The sequence below is a fragment of the Topomyia yanbarensis genome, chromosome 2 (assembly GCF_030247195.1).
Source record: "Topomyia yanbarensis strain Yona2022 chromosome 2, ASM3024719v1, whole genome shotgun sequence".
Taxonomy (NCBI): Eukaryota; Metazoa; Arthropoda; class Insecta; order Diptera; family Culicidae; genus Topomyia; species Topomyia yanbarensis.
The window spans coordinates 461,511,634-461,532,414 of NC_080671.1; the positions used below are offsets into that span (position 1 = coordinate 461,511,634).

General features: G+C 41.8%; 1 protein-coding gene across 2 annotated transcripts in view; it reads left to right on the forward strand.

The window, feature by feature from the left end:
- LOC131686017 (ketohexokinase-like) overlaps positions 1-20,781 on the forward strand; it is a 96,532-nt gene that overhangs the window by 33,949 nt on the left and 41,802 nt on the right. The gene's annotated exons all lie outside the window — the stretch shown is intronic.

Sequence of the window (20,781 nt, forward strand, 5' to 3'; positions counted from 1 at the left end):
TTTCATCGAGGAAGAAGAGGATTGTTAGTGTGACAGACGTTGTTATGAAGACGGTGTATACCTCTGCATCTCCACGTTTGTCACGGGAATGAGTTTTTGTTAGTGAGATGGAGTAAAGCGTTACACAAATCTGGATTCACCTTGATAGGTGATGCGACCTACACAAGTTCAAGTGTTATCATGTGTTTATTACTCTGGGCAACCGGTTGCCGAAAATTTAAAATAGATTTATCTTTTGTAGAATTAATGCGGTTCGTAAAAGTGCAACTTCAGCTCCGGACATCTGGCTGTCGGGAGTGTTACTTATGTTTAATTGAACCAAACGCTATATGAACCAGTCTATTATTCCTTGTTTCTTTCATCCGGCGAAACACGACATTCTAAGAATAATACAATATAGCGTATAGTGATAACTTTAACTGTATTGAGACATTTGTACAAAAAAAGCGATAATAACTATGTTCTTGAAGATTTCGTAGTATAAATAATATTTATCGTGCACAAGCTTTGGAATTATTATGAGTACCTTATGAACGACGACTCTGTAATGTATTGTTACTTCACGAACGATTGAGTGAGATGCCGACTCTTCCATGCACGCTCGTTTTATAGTAACTGGAGTAGACTTTGAGCGGTATAAAATGGGCACTACTGTAGTCAGGGCCGGCGGAATGCGTGGGTAGTATGGGTAGTACTAGTCACTCCAAAATTTCCGAGGGGGGTTTTACCCACTCGAAAGTTTGGAACATACTGAAACCTGAGATTAACCACGTATGTGTCTTGCGCACAAAATTCTTGCATTGGAAATCCTCGATGTAAAACATTTCCATATTTTTATTCAGATACAAATTTCTTTGCCTTACAATTTGAATTTCTTGAGAATATAGGATAATAATTAGGATCTGTTTGAAATTTGGAATTATTTTTCATATATATACTTATGGGAATTCATTTTGGCCCATCTACATCTTAAAATAAGGGGTTCAGATCGATAGACAAAAAATATTAATACAATTTTATTCAGACCATGGGATGTAGTTAGAAATCTTTACAAGGACAATATATACAATTTGTAATTTTTTAACATGAACAATCATTTGATTAAAAATTGAAACAAGGAGAAACAATCACTAGATAATCAGTAGACTTTTTATAAGGAAGGCAAAAGATTGTTGATTCCAACATCAGTAGCAAAGACCGTATCAGAGAAAGCGAGCAGAGGGCGGACAAAAATGACAGGGGAAAAAAGAAATTAAACTCGTAGCTTTGTGGTAAACGGAAGATCACTATCAGGGCATCATGAACCGGATCGCCGACTGGTCTCCTTGGATCTGCTGGGAACTCTTGGGACCACATTTGCAGGTAGCTGTTAGCAAGTCAACCAAAAGAGAAGATATAAATAAATTTGAAGGATGGCCTGTACATCTCGGACTAGAACCAGACCGAAGGTGTTCATTAACCGGAGATCTGGCGCTACACACCTTGAAAAAATCGCATAAACGTCTCCTGATCATGACATATACGAGTATCAAAAATGACATAGTTCTACGTTTGATTTTAATTTTACATGTTGTTGAATTTTACGAGTCCCGTAATTTTACTCCACATATGGAGTTTGTTTAGAATGTTGAAGAGTGTAATTTATGGCACTACGCATGGAAAGTACATGGTTATATTTAGTCATTTCGTCAATTACGGTTTGTTAGATTGTGGCAAGTTTGGGATTACCTCAACGGTAACATTCAGATTTTTTGACGTGTAGAACACTAGAAGCACGACCCGACAACATGTTTAATGTCGCGATAGTCGTAACCGCGAGTGTAGAGGACGCTCTTCTCGACCCCAATACGCCAGAGATGCGAATTCAACATATAATGATTGGACATGACCCGAGATGCCACCCGAAAGAAGTCACGACCTCCATCCTTCCTTTTTAACCAAGGTTGGTTGATGCCTTTGAGATTCCTAAACTTCCATTATCCCATCAAATTTGCCAATTTTCGAGCGTTCTCTGACAAGCAATACTAAAAAAAATCGTTAAAGCTGTGCGATCTTTCACAAATATTACCTTCTAATTCCTAAGTGTCCGCCTTCTTATTACTATTCTAATCTAAGTACCACTTTTCTCGTTACCCGTAAAAGAACAATGCGAAATAACTCTAACTAATATTTGTATCAGGCAATCAGGAACGATTTTAGCATAAAGAATCTAGGAACACCCATATTTTATTCAGGAAAATAAGGAGTGGCTTCCATGCTCCATCGATCGAAGTGTCTACTGGGAACTGTAACGATGTGGACATGGTTGTAGGTAAATATAAAACCATAAGTTTAGTGGAAAGAATGCTTAGCGTGAGTATCTTTGCTGTCAGATGAACTTGTGTATTTGAAGAACAATTATTACGTTTATATACATTATTATAATTTCATCGCGAAACGTCTATCATTTGAATGTGAATCTACGTGGGATGTTTTTGTCGCCGATAAAGGATTCTCAGTTCCGTGTATTCCGATCAAAGATCGAATTAAGTACACAGCGTAAGGCCCTGCTGTCAGACGAAATATTGTTTCTCTCGTTAATCCGTTGACAAACCGGTGCCAATAACCACGTTTTTCAGTTTTCATCAAGTTTTTTATTTGCGTTTCTAGCGTCGAGAGTATTCGAAAAAAATTGGGCGATCCGACGTTCAAAAAGTCCTCATAGGACCTTTCCGCATACAATTCTGAGCACTCTCTGACAATAACGGAATGGTAAACCATCCACGGTTGTTAGCGCAGGATATTCGTTTCGTCTGACCTTTAATCGCAGTGTAGAAAAAGCAGCCAGTCAAAACGTTGGACACTTACACCATAGGAATTTCTTATTTTGATTCTATTGTTTCGGCTATATAGTGGACGCGTTGCTCTTTCGATCAATGAGCACAATAATGAGGTAGAGTACAACGATAAATCTAACGTGTTTTGCCGTTTCATTTCCACTGTATTCAAGATGAAACTGTCGCGAATATCACGCAGTAAGTATATCGGTCATGACATGGCGTGGGAATTGAAGTCTTCTAGAACCAGCTGAGGTGCGATGTATATGGAAACAATATCAATAAATCTATGATTCGGATTTAATAAGCGACATTTTCCACACCGCATATTCCATACCGTCCTTTATTTCTACAATGGGCTCGTTGTTTGCAACGACGGCAGTCCATGCCACGTAGTACAAAAAGGCGAACAAATAGACGAGCCCCGTTAAAAAGAACAAATTTTAGAAAAACAAATCCGGCGATAGGCTTGAAATGAAGCTGATGGAAGATAAGTTTTCTTTTACTCCTCGATTTTTGCTGAACGCAATTGCATGCATACCAGAATTTTCACTGAATGAAGCACAGTGATTTGGAAGGAGCACTCCCTATTTCGCAATTAAGGCCCTTCTCGGAGACTACACCCGCAATCTATACTTCCTGGGCGGGTACGTAGACAAAATACTTTTTCGTACACGGTCGAGTGTTGTTTAGCTAGATCACGCGATATATCGATGATGTTAAATGGCTTGTTTTTCGTCCTGGGGCCGGTTGTATTAGATATAATTAGCATCAAAAATGAGATTTATCGGCATTATTTTTGCCATCGGAGATATATCAAAAACGACCTCCACTACCTTCCCCTTAGTCAACACTATCATGCGGGCTTCAGTACCCGTGAAAGGAAGGTTTTATAGCAAGGAACGGAAAATTAATGCAACGAAATTTAAAATAATACAGTAATTGGTACTTAGCTGTGGAACATTTGTAGTATCTGTATTCAACAAACACATTTTCGCTGTGCCGTCAGACATACACTGCCCATGATTGAAAATCAGTCCCATAAAGATAGGAAATCCCATAGAAAATGGGACAAATATGCGATCATCTGCAGTACAGCCCTGTTAACAAAGGGTGTTTCCAAATAGCCACCAGATATTATCAAGGAATTTTCATTTTCACTTACACACGCCATAGCTGAACTACGAAGAAAAAACACTCCGAATCTTACTACCCACCCGGGACAAAGGTGACAGGGCCGGCGGATACCGTGGGTAGTATGGGTAGTACTACCCACTCGAAAATAACAGAGAGGGGAAATACCCACTCGAAACTCGAGTTGTTCAAAATTTAAACTTTTTTTAGTAATACTAAGGGGAATATAACACATCTACATACATCTTAAAACAAGGAATTCAGATCAATATGTAGAAAAAATATTAGAGTATTTTTATTCAGACTGAAGGATGCAGTTAGAAATATTTTCAAAGACTAAATACACAGTGTAATTTTTTTAGCACGAACTATTATTTAATTAACAATTGAAACAAAAAGACACACAATTAGGCTTATTTTAAGGAAAGCAAAAGATTTACACAAGAGGAATTGATTTCAACATCAGAGTAGCAGAGACCGTATCTGGGAAAGTGAAGAGAGGGCGGACAACAATGTTAGGGAAAAGAAGAAATTAAACTTGCAGCTTTTTGGCAAACGGAAGAATACTACAGGACATCATGAACCCGATCGCCGCCTTCCCTCCTTGGATCCGCTGGGAACTCTTTGGTGATCAGATTTCCAGGTAGCTGTTAGCATATCAACCAAATAACAAGAGATAACTAAATTTGGTATCTATCGTACTTAAAACTCTGTATATGAGAGACATATAGGGAGGTCGCGGATAGCTACCTTGTCTTCGACTGAAACGAGATCGAAGGGAATCGTTTAACGGAGATCTGGCGCTAGGGCACTAGGCGCCCGACAGGACAACATGTTTGATGTTGCGATAACCTTCACTGTAAGCGCAGAGACCGTTCTCCACGACGCCACTACACCCGAGATGCTCATCTAGTTTCGAATAACGTTTAATCACAGTGTCGACAATGAATCCAGGTAAATCCTTGTATGCTTCCATCGGAGGAATTTCTTGTTTTGATTCGATTGTTTCGGATATAGTGGACGCGTAGCTGTTCCAATCAATAGGCACACTAATTGAGGTCGAGTACAATGATAAATCAAACACGCTTGGTCGCGGTTCTAGAGTAGTCATGATCGTATTGAAATAGTCGCGAATATCATGCAGAAAGATACATCGGTTATCAACGTGAGGAAAACCCTATGGCATACCGTGGGAGCTGAAGTCTTCTTGAACCAGCTGAGGTGCGATGTATAGGGGAACAATGTCTGCCTTTGATTCGGACTTGACAGACAATTTCAATATCTGGTACTGAGGATTAATTCGGCCCTGGCTAATAATGCTAAAATTGTGGAAGATCTACGTAGGAAGCTAATCTAATACTTCGTGTTAAACCTAGGAAAATCATGGGAATGAAATATAGGGACAGTTGGGGTTTTTGATGTCCCATGAGCAAATTCCTGTTAGTTTCCGAGACGAGGAGCCACTTACTTCGGTTTTGTAATAGCACCCATCAAAGGACACTCGCAGACCTTTACGAGGCTGCTTAGGAGAGGAAATGTTTTTTTCGGAAATTTATAGGTACATCAGAACATGTTCCCTCAATGGGACTGTCAGACATTCGCTCTTTAGTGGACAAGTGAGCGTAGAAATTAGTCGTGGTTTTTACATTGGGTAGCTATATGGCCCAATTGTTCGCAATAACGGCATGCCCTGAGACAAAAAAGGCAACCAGGTAGACGAGCCCCGTTTAGAAAACAAAGTTTGGAATAGTAGATCCCGCGAAAGCCTCGTCATGAGACTGATTGAAAATAAGCTCTTATACTCCTCGATTTATGCTGAACGTATTGCTTGCAAACCAGAGTTTTCACTGACTGAAGCAAAGGGATCTGGAAGGAGCCAACCCCATATATCTGAATTACGGGCCCTGTTGGAGACTACACCATCAATCTCTACTTCCCAGGCGGATACGTAGACAAGATACCTCTTCGTTCACGACCGAGTGTTGTTCAGTCAGTTTACGTGATATATCGATGATTTTTTTGTTATATATCTAAGTTTATTTAGGCCCAAATACGGTAGCTTAACGAGGCCGATAATTCATTTGTTAGTGGGGGAAGAGAAAGCCGTATTTAGGGGCGGCTTGCTCCCCTCTTATGTTAGTAAAGGAAAAAGGTAGGAAGTGGGATACATATTGCAAAATTTTGTAAAATTGACATTGGTCGGTTGATCATTGTGGGGGATATGCACACTTTATTATAGTGGTTTCCATCCTGTAATCGCTGGGGCGAGGGGAGGGTCGATATTTCGGACCATTATTGGCACTCCGATGATGTCATGATGTTCTTGTTACGTGTGTCATGATGTTCTAGATGGACGGTTATCAAGAAAGGTATGCATCAGTAGACTCGTGAAGCAATGCCATATTGTAGATACAGGGAGAGGTTGACGTGGTTCTACTCTGAATGAGAGGGGAAAATGTATTAAAATTGGACATCAATAGTTTTCAAAAAGATGTTGATAAGAAAAATTTAGGGGTGGTCACGGCTTGCCAGGACGTCCCGGACTGGCACATAGGGTGATCTACCTCGGGCCCGAAGGGAATGTATTAGTTGGGACCTGGCAACATAGTGCTCTGCGCACAGCCAAACAACACACTGAAAACCATTCGATGAAGAAAATAACAAAACAAATTCTTGTTTTCCTAATTAGTTGATTTTAACAGAAAAATGAAAAACGTAACTAAAGTAAGCAAAGTAGCCAAGATGCACACCTTACAGAAATACATCAAGGTAGCGACAGCAACTATGTTCATACACGCTGGGCATTACGGTTATACAGGTAGGTAGTTGTCTCAGCTTGGTAAGCTTGTTTTAGCCCGGACGCAACTACCTGAACCAGTACACAAAAATCAGAAATTCAACGGACCTCATTTTGGTTTTACCTAGTTTTTCTTTAAAAACATTTCAATAAAGGAATGATTTTGATTGACATTGTTTTCAATACTTGTATACTGAAAGTTGAAAGTATTGTCGAAAATTGTCAAAATCATTCTATTTCGGATTTAATCGATTATATAGTAAAATTTCAATTATTAACGAATGTAATATGCAATATGATAATTATTTTTCATCTTTTGAGATTCTAAACTAGATCTGGAATAAGTATGAAGTTTTTTTTGTAGTGCTGGCTGACTAAATAGAAAAGAAATAAAAAAAAATTCCTTTCATCTAAAATTGAAATCATCAATCAATTACCAACAGTTCTTAAATAGCTTTGGCTATTTAAGGACTGAATTACTGGCATACGGAGTATTTCAACAATTTAATTCCATACCTTCATCCGTCGGACGCTGAAACAAAACGTTTGAAATATTCTATGTTGTATTTTACGATGAAGCAGTTTAATTCAACAATGAGATTAGTTGAATTCTAGTTGTTTGTGTCTTGGCTGAAAAGGTAGTGTAGCGGCATATGCAATTGTGTCTGAACCAAAACAAGCGTTACAAGCTGAGACAAGCTTCAGCACAGGTAGGCTTTCTAAGTTTTGTGCAAGGCTGAAACGTTCATGTTCAGACTGAAACTGACAGCATCAAACCAACAACGCTGGATTATTGTTTTCAACAAAAATTTAGTTCGCCCAAATATTAACTAGACGAAACCAAAAGCTCAACTAATTTTTTAGTTAAAATTGTGATGAAATCGAAAATCGATTTGGTAATGACAAGGATACCGTGACTGAATTTTACAAAACAAAAACAAATATTTACGCTATTTCTGTTGAAGATAGCAAGAGCAATAGTTTGCCATGATTTTGTAGACGCTATGTAAAATAAAATAATGTTTCATTCATTGTTACACCGTTGATTGAGCAAGTTGTTATTTCTTTGTCGTCCAATAGGTTATGGGCCCAGTCGCTTAGTAACCAGTCAACAAAGTGAAAATTTGCATAACTCTCCGAGCTCTCGATCGAAGCAGTTCGTTTTCTGGTGCTGTGCATAAAGTGAACAAGAATATATATTGTCAGTGAAGGTCAACCATTGTTTGAGGCAGTCTTTGTTCGCCGGTGCCCAGGCTGGTGAAGTGAATACCAGAATAGCCGGACACGCCGCTATATAAGCTAAGTATTATTTCTCTTTCTTTCATTTCCCTTTCCCCGATCGGTCTCTACTTTTCCCTTTCCCCTGAATACAAGTTTCATCTCTCGTTTACACCACGTGCTATCCTCGTGCCCAAATGGCCGAGGGCGAAGGAACATTGGATGGGAATGATATTCCCATAGATTTACCGGATAAACCCGATATTACTCCCTCCCCTGATTCCCCCAGTCCTCCCCGTATTAAAACATACCCAGCCAGTTCAAATGGACCCTGGGTGGTGTATTTCCGGCCCAACACGAAATCGCCCAATATTCTAGAAATATCACGGGAGCTGACTGCTAACTACCCGGCCGTAGCTCAGATAACACGTGTTCGAGCTAATAAGATACGCGTTATAGTAAATGACCTCGATCAGGCAAACCAGATTGCTCGCAGCGAGCGTTTTACGAAACAATTCAGAGTGTATGTGCCTTGTAGGGCAGTGGAGATCGATGGAATAGTCGCCGAACCGGGTCTAAAGTGCGAAGACCTGTTGAAGTACGGGGTTGGCTGCTTTAAGGACCCTTCACTTTAAAAGGTGAAGATTCTGTAATGCAAGCAATTGTATTCCGCAAAAACTGAAGATGATAAGACAACTTATTCTCCGTCAGACTCGATTCGGGTGACTTTCTCCGGATCTGCTCTTCCCAACTATGTCCTCCTGGATAAGGTTCGCCTACCTGTTCGCCTGTTTGTACCGCGGGTAATGAACTGCAGCAATTGCAAGCAACTGGGCCACACAGCCACTTATTGTGGCAATAAAAAACGGTGCGGCAAATGCGAGGGAGAGCATGAGGATGACGCTTGCGGTGGAGAAACTGAGAAGTGTATTTACTGCGGGGGCCCTCCGCATGCTCTTAAGTCATGCCCGGTGTACAAGCAGCGCGGGGATAAAATTAAGCGCTCCCTTAAGGATCGCTAGAGGCACTCTTATGCAGAAATGCTAAAGAATGGTTCGCCATCTGTCCCTTCCGAAAATTCCTTTGCTCTTTTGGCTGGCGTTGAGCAAGAATCTGACGACCCACAAGAGGGAACTTCATTGGTTAACCCAGGGGAATCCAGGAAGAGGAGAAATCTAGCCTCCCCTACATTGCCTCGTAAGGGTGCCAAGGTGTCGTCCACTCAGAGTGCGCCATCTACAACCAATAAATCCAACGGAAGTGATGCACAAAAGCCGAAGCAATTTGCTCCAGGACTTGGAAATATTAATTCTAACAAGGAGTACCCACCACTTCCAGGGACACCAAAAACCCCAAGTGTCCCCGTTTTTCAAACAGATACTCAGTCCAGTAACGGACTAATGAAATTTTCTGACATAGTGGACTTAATTTTCACAGCTTTCAATGTTACTGATCCTCTTAAAAGCCTTCTGATACGTTTTCTCCCTATAGTGCAAACATTTTTGAAGCAGTTGACTACTAAATGGCCCCTCCTTGCAGCGATCGTATCCTTCGATGGCTAAGTCATCGAACGAGGTCACCGATTCGATCACTGTTCTACAGTGGAATTGCAGAAGTATCCTCCCGAAAATCGATTCCTTCAAATTCTTACTAAACAGTTTAAAATGTGATGCTTTCGCATTATGTGAAACCTGGTTAACTTCTGATATAAATCTCAACTTCCACGACTTTAATATAATCCGTCTGGATCGAGAAAACCCTTATAGAGGAGTACTTTTGGGGATCAAAAAGTGCTATTCTTTCAACCGAATTAACCTCCCTTCGACACCAGGCATTGAAATTGTCGCTTGTCAAGTTTTAATCAAAGGTAAAGACCTTTGCATTGCTTCCATCTACATTCCTCCTAGAGCCTCGGTAGGGCACCGAACGCTTTGTAATATCACGGAATCCTTACCGGCACCGCGGCTAGTTCTGGGAGACTTTAACTCGCACGGTATGGTATGGGGTTGTCTTCATGATGATAATAGATCAACATTAATCCAAGATCTTTGCGACAATTTCAACATGACCATCTTAAACACGGGAGAAATGACGCGGATTCCTACACCACCAGCACGCGCAAGCGCGTTGGATTTATCGCTTTGCTCGACATCGCTACAGTTAGATTGCATGTGGAAGGTGATCCCTGATCCCCACGGTAGCGATCATTTGCCTATCGTGATTTCAATTGCTAACGGTTCAAGACCATCGAAAACAATCAATGCCTCGTATGACCTCACACGGAACATTGATTGGAAGAGTTACGCGACCGCGATATCCGTTAAAATCGAATCCACTCAAGAACTTCCTCCGGAGGAAGAGTACAGGTTTTTGGCTGGCTTGATTCTCGACAGTGCGAATCAAGCTCAGACTAAACCAGTACCCAGCGCGAATACCCATGGACGGTCTCCCACACTGTGGTGGGATAAAGAGTGCTCAGAGCTGTACGCGGAGAAGTCCACTGCATATAAGGCCTTCCGGGAAGACGGGTTTCCCGCTAGCTATCAACAGTACGCGTCGCTAGAAAGGCGAATGAAGAGTTTAATAAAAGCCAAAAAACGCAGTTATTGGCGCCGGTTCGTCGACGGGTTAACGAGAGAAACAGCGATGAGCACTCTTTGGGGTACGGCTCGACGTATGCGTAACCGTAATAGTACCAACGAGAACGTGGAATATTCAAACCGTTGGATATTCGCTTTCACCAAGAAGATCTGTCCGGACTCTGTCCCGGTACAGAAAACGTGCCGCGCCGCGTCTCCTCCCGATACCGCGAACGAAACACCGTTTTCGATGGTGGAGTTTTCACTTGCTCTCTTATCATGCAACAATAACGCCCCAGGGTTAGACAGAATCAAATTCAACTTGCTGAAGAATCTGCCTGACACTGCAAAAAGGCGCTTGCTGAATTTATTTAACAAGTTTCTTGAGGGTAACATTGTCCCTCATGACTGGAGGCAAGTGAAGGTCATCGCCATTCAAAAACCAGAAAAACCAGCCTCCGACCACAACTCGTATCGGCCGATTGCAATGCTGTCCTGTATTCGGAAGTTGTTCGAGAAAATGATCTTGTTTTTGGGTCGAAGCAAATGGCTTACTGTCAGATACACAATTTGGCTTTCGCAAAGGCAAAGGGACGAACGATTGTCTTGCGTTGCTCGCAACTGAAATTCAAATGGCCTATGCTAGCAAAGAGCAGATGGCATCAGTGTTCCTAGATATTAAGGGGGCTTTTGACTCAGTTTCTATCAACATTCTGTCAGAGAAGCTGCACCAGCATGGTCTTTCACCAATTTTAAATAACTTTTTGCTAAACCTGTTGTCTGAAAAGCACATGCACTTTTCGCATGGCGATTTAACAACATCGCGATTTAGCTACATGGGTCTTCCCCAGGGCTCATGTCTAAGTCCCCTGCTCTACAATTTCTACGTGAATGACATTGACGATTGTCTTGCCAATTCATGCACGCTAAGGCAACTTGCAGACGACGGGGTGGTCTCTGTTACAGGGCTCAAAGCTGCCGACTTGCAAGGACCATTACAAAATACCTTGGACAATTTGTCTGCTTGGGCTCTTCAGCTGGGTATTGAGTTCTCCACGGAGAAAACTGAGTTGGTTGTTTTTTCTAGGAAGCGTGAGCCGGCGCAACTCCAGCTTTTATTAATGGGTGCAACGATCAACCAGGTTTTCACATTTAAATATCTCGGGGTCTGGTTCGACTCTAAAGGTACCTGGGGATGTCACATTAGGTATCTGAAACAGAAATGCCAACAAAGGATCAATTTTCTCCGAACAATAACTGGAACATGGTGGGGTGCTCACCCAGGAGACCTGATCAGGTTGTACCAAACAACGATATTGTCGGTGATGGAGTACGGGTGTTTCTGTTTCCGCTCCGCAGCGAACATACACTTCATCAAACTGGAGAGAATCCAGTATCGTTGCTTGCGCATTGCCTTGGGTTGCATGCATTCGACCCATACGATGAGTCTCGAAGTGCTGGCGGGCGTTCTTCCGCTAAAAAATCGATTTTGGGAACTCTCATATCGATTGCTCATCCGATGCGACATTCTGAACCCGTTGGGAATTGAAAACTTCGAGAGGCTCGTCGAGCTTAATTCACAAACCCGATTTATGTCCTTGTACTTCGACTACATGGCACAGAGCATTAATCCTTCTACGTATACTCCCAACCGTGTTCGATTCCTAGATACTTCTGATTCTACTGTATTCTTCGACACATCCATGAAGGAAGAGATTCGTGGAATCCCGGACCATATACGCCCGCAAGTGATCCCCAATATATTTTATAATAAATTCCGAGAAGTTGACTGTGACAAAATGTTCTACACTGACGGATCAAATCTCGATGGGTCCACTGGCTTCGGCATCTTCAACAATACTATCACCGCTTCATTCAAGCTCAATGATCCCGCTTCAGTTTACGTCGCAGAGTTAGCTGCAATTCAGTACACCCTTGGGATCATCGACACTCTGCCCACAGATCACTACTTCATCATTTCGGACAGCCTCAGCTCTATCGAGGCTCTTCGTGCGGTGAAGCCAAAAAAGCAACTTCCGTATTTTCTGGGGAAGATACAGGAGTCCTTGTGTACGTTATCTGAAAAATCTTATCAGATTACCTTTGTTTGGGTCCCCTCTCATTGTTCTATCCCGGGCAATGAAAAGGCCGACTCATTAGCAAAGGCGGGCGCATTAAATGGTGACATATACGAAAGACCAATCTGCTTCAACGAATTTTTTAGTATTTGTCGTCAGAGGACACTCAACAGTTGGCAAACCTCGTGGAGCAATGGTGAACTTGGACGATGGCTACATTCGATTATCCCAAAGGTATCAACGAAACCTTGGTTCAGGGGGATGGATGTGGGTCGGGATTTTATTCGTGTAATGTCCCGACTATTGTCCAACCACTACACCTTAGATGCACATTTGCGGCGTATTGGGCTTGCGGAGAGTAGTCTGTGCGCTTGTGACGAGGGCCATCATGACATCGAGCACGTTGTCTGGGTATGCGCCGGGTATTTGGACGCCAGGTCTCAGTTAAAGGATTCCCTTCGGGCCCGAGGTAGACCACCCAATGTCCCAGTCCGAGATATGCTGGCAAATCGTGATTTCCCCTATATGTCCCTTATTTATACTTTCATAAAAACGATAAATATCCCAATTTAGCCCCTCTCTTTTTATTTCTCGTTTTTAGAAGTTTCCTCTTGCCGTGTGGAACCGATAAGCTTCAGACTGCCACTATGTAACCGCCGTCGCCCTTATCACTACGGAATCTGAAGCGAGAGCGACTCGACAAGAATACCATCCGCCAATCCGACCTACTAGACTGAGGCGCAAATTTGTTTCGCTGATCTCCCGTTTGTCCGAAAGTTGCAAGTTTTGCTCTTCTCTACCGGTCACCATCTACGCCATCTCTCCCCTGTTCTTAATACAACTACTTCTACACCGATTTTGGAAATGACCAAGCATAAGTATCCGATAAAAAATCAAATTTGTATTCCGTATTCCTAGTTTTAAGATAGTTGCAATTTCTACTCTTTGTTAAAACTATTGTCCCCCATCTTGTAAATAGAATTGTATCCCTAGTTTTAAAACATCTGTGAAATTTTTCATAAATATTTGTTCCCCCTTTTGTGTACCAAACTATATTGTTAGTTTTAAGATAACTGTAAATATTTCCTAAAAAACTATTACTATTGAATTCCTTGTTTTAAAATTTTTCATAAAAAAAAAAATCTTTTGCCCCCTCTCTTATATATAGAATTTTTTTTTCTAGTCTTAAGATAGCTGTAAATTTTTTCTCTTTGATAAAAAAAAATTTCAACATTGTAACCTCCTAGTTTTAAGATATTCAAAATGTAAAAACAAAAGAATTCGGCACCGCCAAGCTAACGCATTTGTGCCTATCAAATAAACGAAATGAATAAAAAAAAAAAATTTGAAAATTTTTCCTGAAGCGAAACCTAAAATGGAAAAAGTATAAATGGATCAAATTATAGCAGCTGGAAGTTCAGCATCGAATTGCTGCTGATTCGTGAAAACCTCTGGCAGTACGTTATCAAGCAACGACCCGAAGAAGAAGCTGCAACGGAACACGCTATAGGAAATGCTGCCGTTGTCGAAGCATGGGACTGCGGTGACCAACGAGCGCGAGCTACGATCGGTCTTTTGATGGAAAGCGATCAACATGGCTTAATCAAACAGACGAAAACGGCGCGCGAAGCTTGGAACAAGTTTTAAGAGATCACCTCGAAAAACCAACGCTGGCATCGAAGGTATCAGATCTGCGAAACTTGATTGCCAAGTGGTACAGCGAAGGCGAGGACATGGAGAAGCACGAAATGGAAATTGTTTTTGAGCGTCTTTCCATGGCAGGGCTAAAGCCAGGAGGATGTCGGTACTATCTCATAGTCACCGATGACTACTCTCGATACACAACCGTGTTTTTCTTGCGAGAGAAATCTGATGCTGGAGAAAAGCTGAGGGATTTCGTTATGGAAGTAAAGACGTCATTCGGTAGGCCACCGAAAATTGTGCGCTCCGATAACGGTGGTGAATTCAAAAATATTTCACTGGACAAGTTTTTCAAGCAAGAAGGAATCAGGCAGCAATTTACTACACCGTACACGCCGTAGCAAAATGGAGTCGCTGAACGCAAAAACCGATCACTGAATGAAATGGCAAGATGCATGCTACAAGACGCCGGATTACCAACGAAGTACTGGGCTGAAGCTGTGAACACGGCAAGCTATCTCCAAAACCGACTACCTACTAAGTCAATTGATGTCACACCATATGAAGAATGGTTTGGAGAAAAGCCTGACCTAAGCCACCTACAAGTGTTTGGTGGAGAAGCGTACGTTTGGATATCACAGCAGAACCGAACGAAGTTGGATGCAGCAGCGCAGAAGATGACTTTTGTCGGTTATTCCACGCAACAGAAAGCGTACCGATTTTTGAATAGAAGCACAATACATGTCATCAACAGCAGAGATGCTCGTTTCGTGCCAACTAGCCGTGTTGAAGAAGAAGAAAAAGACAAAATACCATTGAATATCATTTTCCTTCAACTGACCACTTCCAAACTAACTCATTTCCTATCGTTGCAGGGGACGTTCTCGATGAGCCAGCTGACGACAATGAGGAGTTTTAAATGGATTCTGAAGAAGGCACATATCAAAATAATGCATCCACCGAATCGTACGATGATACAACACTTACTGAACAGCAAGATGCCGAAGAACGTCCCCTCAACGCACCGATAGGACCGTCGTCAACGAGTACACCGATACGAGTATCCAGTCGTCCGAATAAAGGAATACCACCGTCAAGATTTCGTGAAATCAGTAGCCTAGTAAGTCAACAAACCGAGCCAACTACACTAGCAGAAGCGCTAGCAAGTCCAGAGCGGAATTACTGGAAAGGGCGATGGATGAAGAATATGTTTCTCTACAAGAAAACTCCACCTGGACCATTGTCACTCTTCCCCCCAACCGCAAACAAGTTGGATGTCGGTGGATTTTCAAGAAGAAAATGGATGAAGTTGGGAATGTTGTAAGATACAAGGCCCGACTAGTCGCGCAGGGATGCAGCCAAAAAATTGGAACTGACTACGACGAGGTATACGCACCGGTTGCGAAGCATATTACGTTTCGAGCACTATTATCAATAGCAGCACGTCGAAAGATGCAAGTAAAGCATGTGGACAACAAAACGGCATATTTTTATGGAGAGCTCTCGGAAATAATCTACATGCGTCAACCACCTGGATACGAAACCGGAAACCAATCGGAAGTATGTCTTTTGAGGAGGAGCTTGTACGGTTTAAAGCAAGCAGGAAGAGTCTGGAACCATACTATCACCGACGTTCTGAAGCAGCTGGGATACAAAGCTACGGAAGCTGACAACTGCCTTTTTGTGAAGAACGAAGGGGAACTTTATGTAGATGATATGCTGATCGTTACCAATGGCGTCGAGGAGTACGAGCGAGGACGGAAGCACCTTGAAGAGAAATTCAAGATATCCTGCCTGGGTGATATGAAAAATTTTCTTAGTAACCGAATTGAGCAACAAAATGGATGTTTCCTGTTAAGCCAAGAACACTACATCAAAGGTATGGAGCAATCAAAACCATTGCCAATTCCTATGGATCCTGGGTACGTCAAAACAGAGCAAAAGGAGGAGAAAATTATGTCTAATACGGAGAAATACCAGAGTCTGGTGGGAACTTTGCTCTATGTTGCTGTATGCACACGGCCTGATATTGCCATCACGGAATCCATTCTTGGCCGTAAAGTCAGCAAAGCAACGGAGAGCGACTGGACGGAAGCAAAGCGAGTATTACGTTATCTGAAAAGTACCGCCGGGTTAAGGTTGAAGTTAGGAAGTAAAAACAACAATCTTGAAGGCTATGCTGACGCCGATTGGGCAGGTGACCGCAGAGATAGAAAGTCGAATTCTGGATTTTTGTTTATGCTTGGCGATGAAACGATAAGCTGGACAGCACGAGAATTTGGCGAAAGTATTCAGCAACCGGTGATAATCAACGAAGACAACCAAAGCTGCATCAGTATGTTGAACGCTGAAGGTGAATCAAGAAGAACAAAACATATTGATACTCGGTACAATTTCGTACGTGATTTGACCAGATCCGGAGTCTTCAGAGTTAAGTACTGCCCGACGGAAGAAAAACGTCGAACTTGAGGAGGAGTGTTGAAGATAGCAAGAGCAATAGTTTGCCATGATTTTGTAGACGCAATGTAAAATAAAATAATATTTCATTCATTGTTTCACCGTTGTTATTTCTTTGTCGTCCAATAATTTCCGCGTTATGAGGGCGTCACTAAAGCGAAATTGAACATAATTATAAAGTACATGATTTTTGTTCATAGTCCTGTTTTCGTAGCGTAAAAACGTGAATATTACAGAATTCATGGTACTTTATTCACGATTTTAGGAACAATGTGTATACGGTAGGAGGATGGCAAGATACAGGAGGTTGTTTAGTCGGTAGGATTAAGGTGAAGATATGTGGAAGCCACGTTGCTAGGCACCGACTCGTTTGTTTACATTAGGAAAAACTGAAATCTGAAGTGAAAATTCAAACGCACAAATGAGAGTTTCCGAACATTTTCCTTTGGTCATCTGCACATTGGCAGAAAATATGAAGTTTTGTTAGTAAACGATTAAAGTTTCGCGAGTGTATTTGCAGTGGTGTGTGAAAAAAGTGCATTTGAAAAAGTGCAATGTAAACGAGAAGAAGAGTGTTTCGAAAAGAAACCCCAAGTGAATAGGGGTGATATTTTCGCACAAAATAGGAGCTACAGATGGCATTCCGCCAAAAACTCCGATTGATTGTATAGGAAAATATTCTAGCTTCCGTAAGTAGCAGTTTCGTGGCATACCAGCAAGGTTAGTGTGTTGAAAAACGTATTTTTATATTTGCTCATGTCAGATACATGGTTAGGCAGGAGAGGGGTGTGTGTGGCGTAGGAGCTATGTTGTGGCTCGCATGTATAATGTCCTTAACTACTTCAAACCAATCAGACACTACCGCTAACCAATTCCATTCCTTCTCGATAATTTATCCAATTTGTTGAGCTGAGTCGATTGGTACACAATACTCGGCCTTCCAGGTCTCATAAAAAGTCGTCAAAGTTTACCCTTTCTTTCATAAGAAACGTAGAAAAATCAAAACCCTCCCCATGAGCATTTTCTGCGCACGGGCCTGAATTGTACACGTTTGACAGAATCCAAGGCCTACTGAATGTTTCATAATTAAGGATATTTTTAATGAGAGAATACAGATATAATCAAGGGGTGAGTCACTTAAAACAATGTGCCAAACACACTGTTTCACCTAAGATAACACGATATAAGATTACGATGCACAGTAATACACAATTATTTCACTCGTTTTCACAATGTGTGGCACAATCAGGCACACTTCTGACAACTCAAAAACGGTCAACAAAGTGTAGTTAAATAACCATAGTAACCATTGCTTTTGTTTTACTGAACACCATGGCACATCGTGGCACATTGCGGTACAAGCTACCACGCTGTTTCTTTATGAGCACAATTCGATTTGTGCTAAGCGACTCACCCCTTGGATATAATACAATTGAATTTTTTGTTATGCGCCTAAAATAACCATGTGTTCGTCTTACCCACAGTTCCCCTTTATCCAGCCGTTTACGTGCCATAATGGCGATCTAAATTGTTCAGTTCGTAATACGTTTAATAGCCCTTTTTTGACAATAATCGTTTACGTCAACCGCCCAGTGAGATTAATGTCGTTTTCGATTGAGAACCTATACACTAACCCAGGTTAGTTGCTTCAAACAAACGTTTTTAATGGAACTGAGTTGGGTTCTCGCAAAACAGCGGTAGTGCGAGCGAACCCGAAATATATTTCAGGTTGAAACCCAACTCGGTTTTCAGTTCAGTGGAGCATAACCTAGGTTCGAAACTGGCTTCAAACAAACGGTTTGACAGCATATAGTTCCGAAACTGAGTTAGTTTCTGCCTCAAGCGAAAACGACATAAGTCATTCTAAAGGGCGAACACGAAATTATTGCGACACATTCAACAGGGCATAACTTTTTTACCATTGGGTAAAAATCAACCAAATTTTGCACACTTTCTCATTGATGTGTATTGTTTACGTGCTGTCAAACTCGAAGTCGTGTTTTTCGATTCAACGAAAATGGAGGTGAACCAACGCGAGTCGAGAGAACAAATTCTTTCCAAACACCTGGAATTTCCTGACCTGTCGCACCGGCAGTTGGGAAAAACGTTGAACATTCACCATTCAACCGTCTCCAGAGTGTTGAAGCGGTTTCAGGAGCGGTTGACGTTGGACCACGGCAAAGGAGCTGGAAGAAAACCGGGACTGGAGAATAAAGAGACGGAGGGAAAGGTGAAGCGGATGATTAAAGCAAATCCCAACGTCTCAAGCCGTGATTTGGCTAAAAAGATCGACATGTCGCAGAGCTACGTCCAGAATGCAAAGAACAGAGCTGGACTACATACATACAAGGTACAGAACTTCCCAAACCGCGATGAGCGGCAACAATCGACGGCTAAAACTCGGGCACGGAAGCTCTACGAGAAGATGCTGACAAAATATGGCTGCTGTGTGATGGACGACGAAACGTATATAAAAGCCGATTTTAAGCAAATTCCGGGGTTGGAGTTTTTCACCGGCAAGAGCAAGTTCTATGTGGACGACAAATTTAAGAAGAAGAAAATGTCGAAGTTCGCCTCCAAATATCTCATTTGGCAGGCCATCTGCTCTTGCGGACTAAGGAGTAAGCCTTTCGTGACAAAGGGTACAGTAAATGGGGAGATCTACAAATCTGAGTGCCTCGAGAAGCGCCTTTTGCCGTTCTTGCAGCAGCACGACGAAGCTCCGTTATTTTGGCCAGATTTGGCATCATGCCACTATTCTAAAAGTGTTCTGGAGTGGTATGGGGCCAATTCTGTCCATTTTGTTCCAAAGGACATGAATCCGCCAAACTATCCGGAGCTGCGCCCGGTGGAGCAGTACTGTGCAATGATGAAGCGGGAACTTCGGAAGAGCAAGAAGACAGTCAAAGACGAGAAGGACATGTTAAGAAAATGGAAAAAGAAACTGAGAAACTGGTACCGGATGACACTGTAAAGACTTTGATGGAGGGCATCAAGCGAAAATGCGTTCAATTTTACAATCAAGGCTTCATCGATTAACTTTTCTTTTGATTTTTGAAGTAAATATATGTATGAAACTACCCTAAAATTTTGGTTTGATTTTAAACATTATAAGAAAATTGGCATGACATTTTCGGTGTCGCAATAATTTCGTGTTTGCCCTTTACGTTAGTCCAATGCGTTGGATGTTTATTCAATGAACGCCCGACATCTTCAATTGGGTGTTGCTGTCAAGCTGGCGTAAACGATTATTGTCAAAAAAGGGCAATTAAGCGTATTACGAACTGAACAATTTAGACCACCATTATGGCACGTAAAAAGCTGGATACTCTTAATGTTTCATGAAGTCGCAATTTTCATTAATTTTAGGACATTTAAGCAATGTAACTGCATATTCTATGGTCGAATCATTCAATAATGCTAACAACAACATTTATGTTTTTGTTATGCTGCTGACAATGTTTTGTTTTGATTTGGTCGGGCACCAAAACTGTCAAAAAGTGAATTTCATTTACATTTCAAACCATCTTCGGCCATTCTAAAGCATTTTCAATGCATGTTGGAATTGCAAATCCATTTCAAACTAACCAATGTCAATTTTAACCAATCCATCAAAATTATAAAATAGTGTCGTTCCATTCAGATTCAATTATGGCTCTTAAGATGCTAGGACTTGCCCAGTGAGCAAATTTTCTGGCAGAGACCGCTCTGCTAGATTTCTGTAAGTCTTGGTTTGGCAGCCCTGTCAGATTTCTGCGCGTATCCTGTCGGGTTAGTTGAGCTAGGGCGAACTCGGTTTCGCTAGCATTTTCTGGCAAATTTTGACAGGAACCGAGCACCCTGGCATAACTCGGACATAAACTGTGCAGATCCTGGCAATTCCTACCTGGTAGAATTTAGTACGAATCGAGCAAAACATCTGACAAAGATGTGGCAGGAAGCGTGCAGAGATCTTGGCCGTACATTTCTGGCTGGATTCTGGATAAAAGTGAGCAGCATCGGTTGGTTTAACCGCTTCTGTCTGAAACGGTTGTTGCATTTGAGCGAATTCGTTGCCAGAA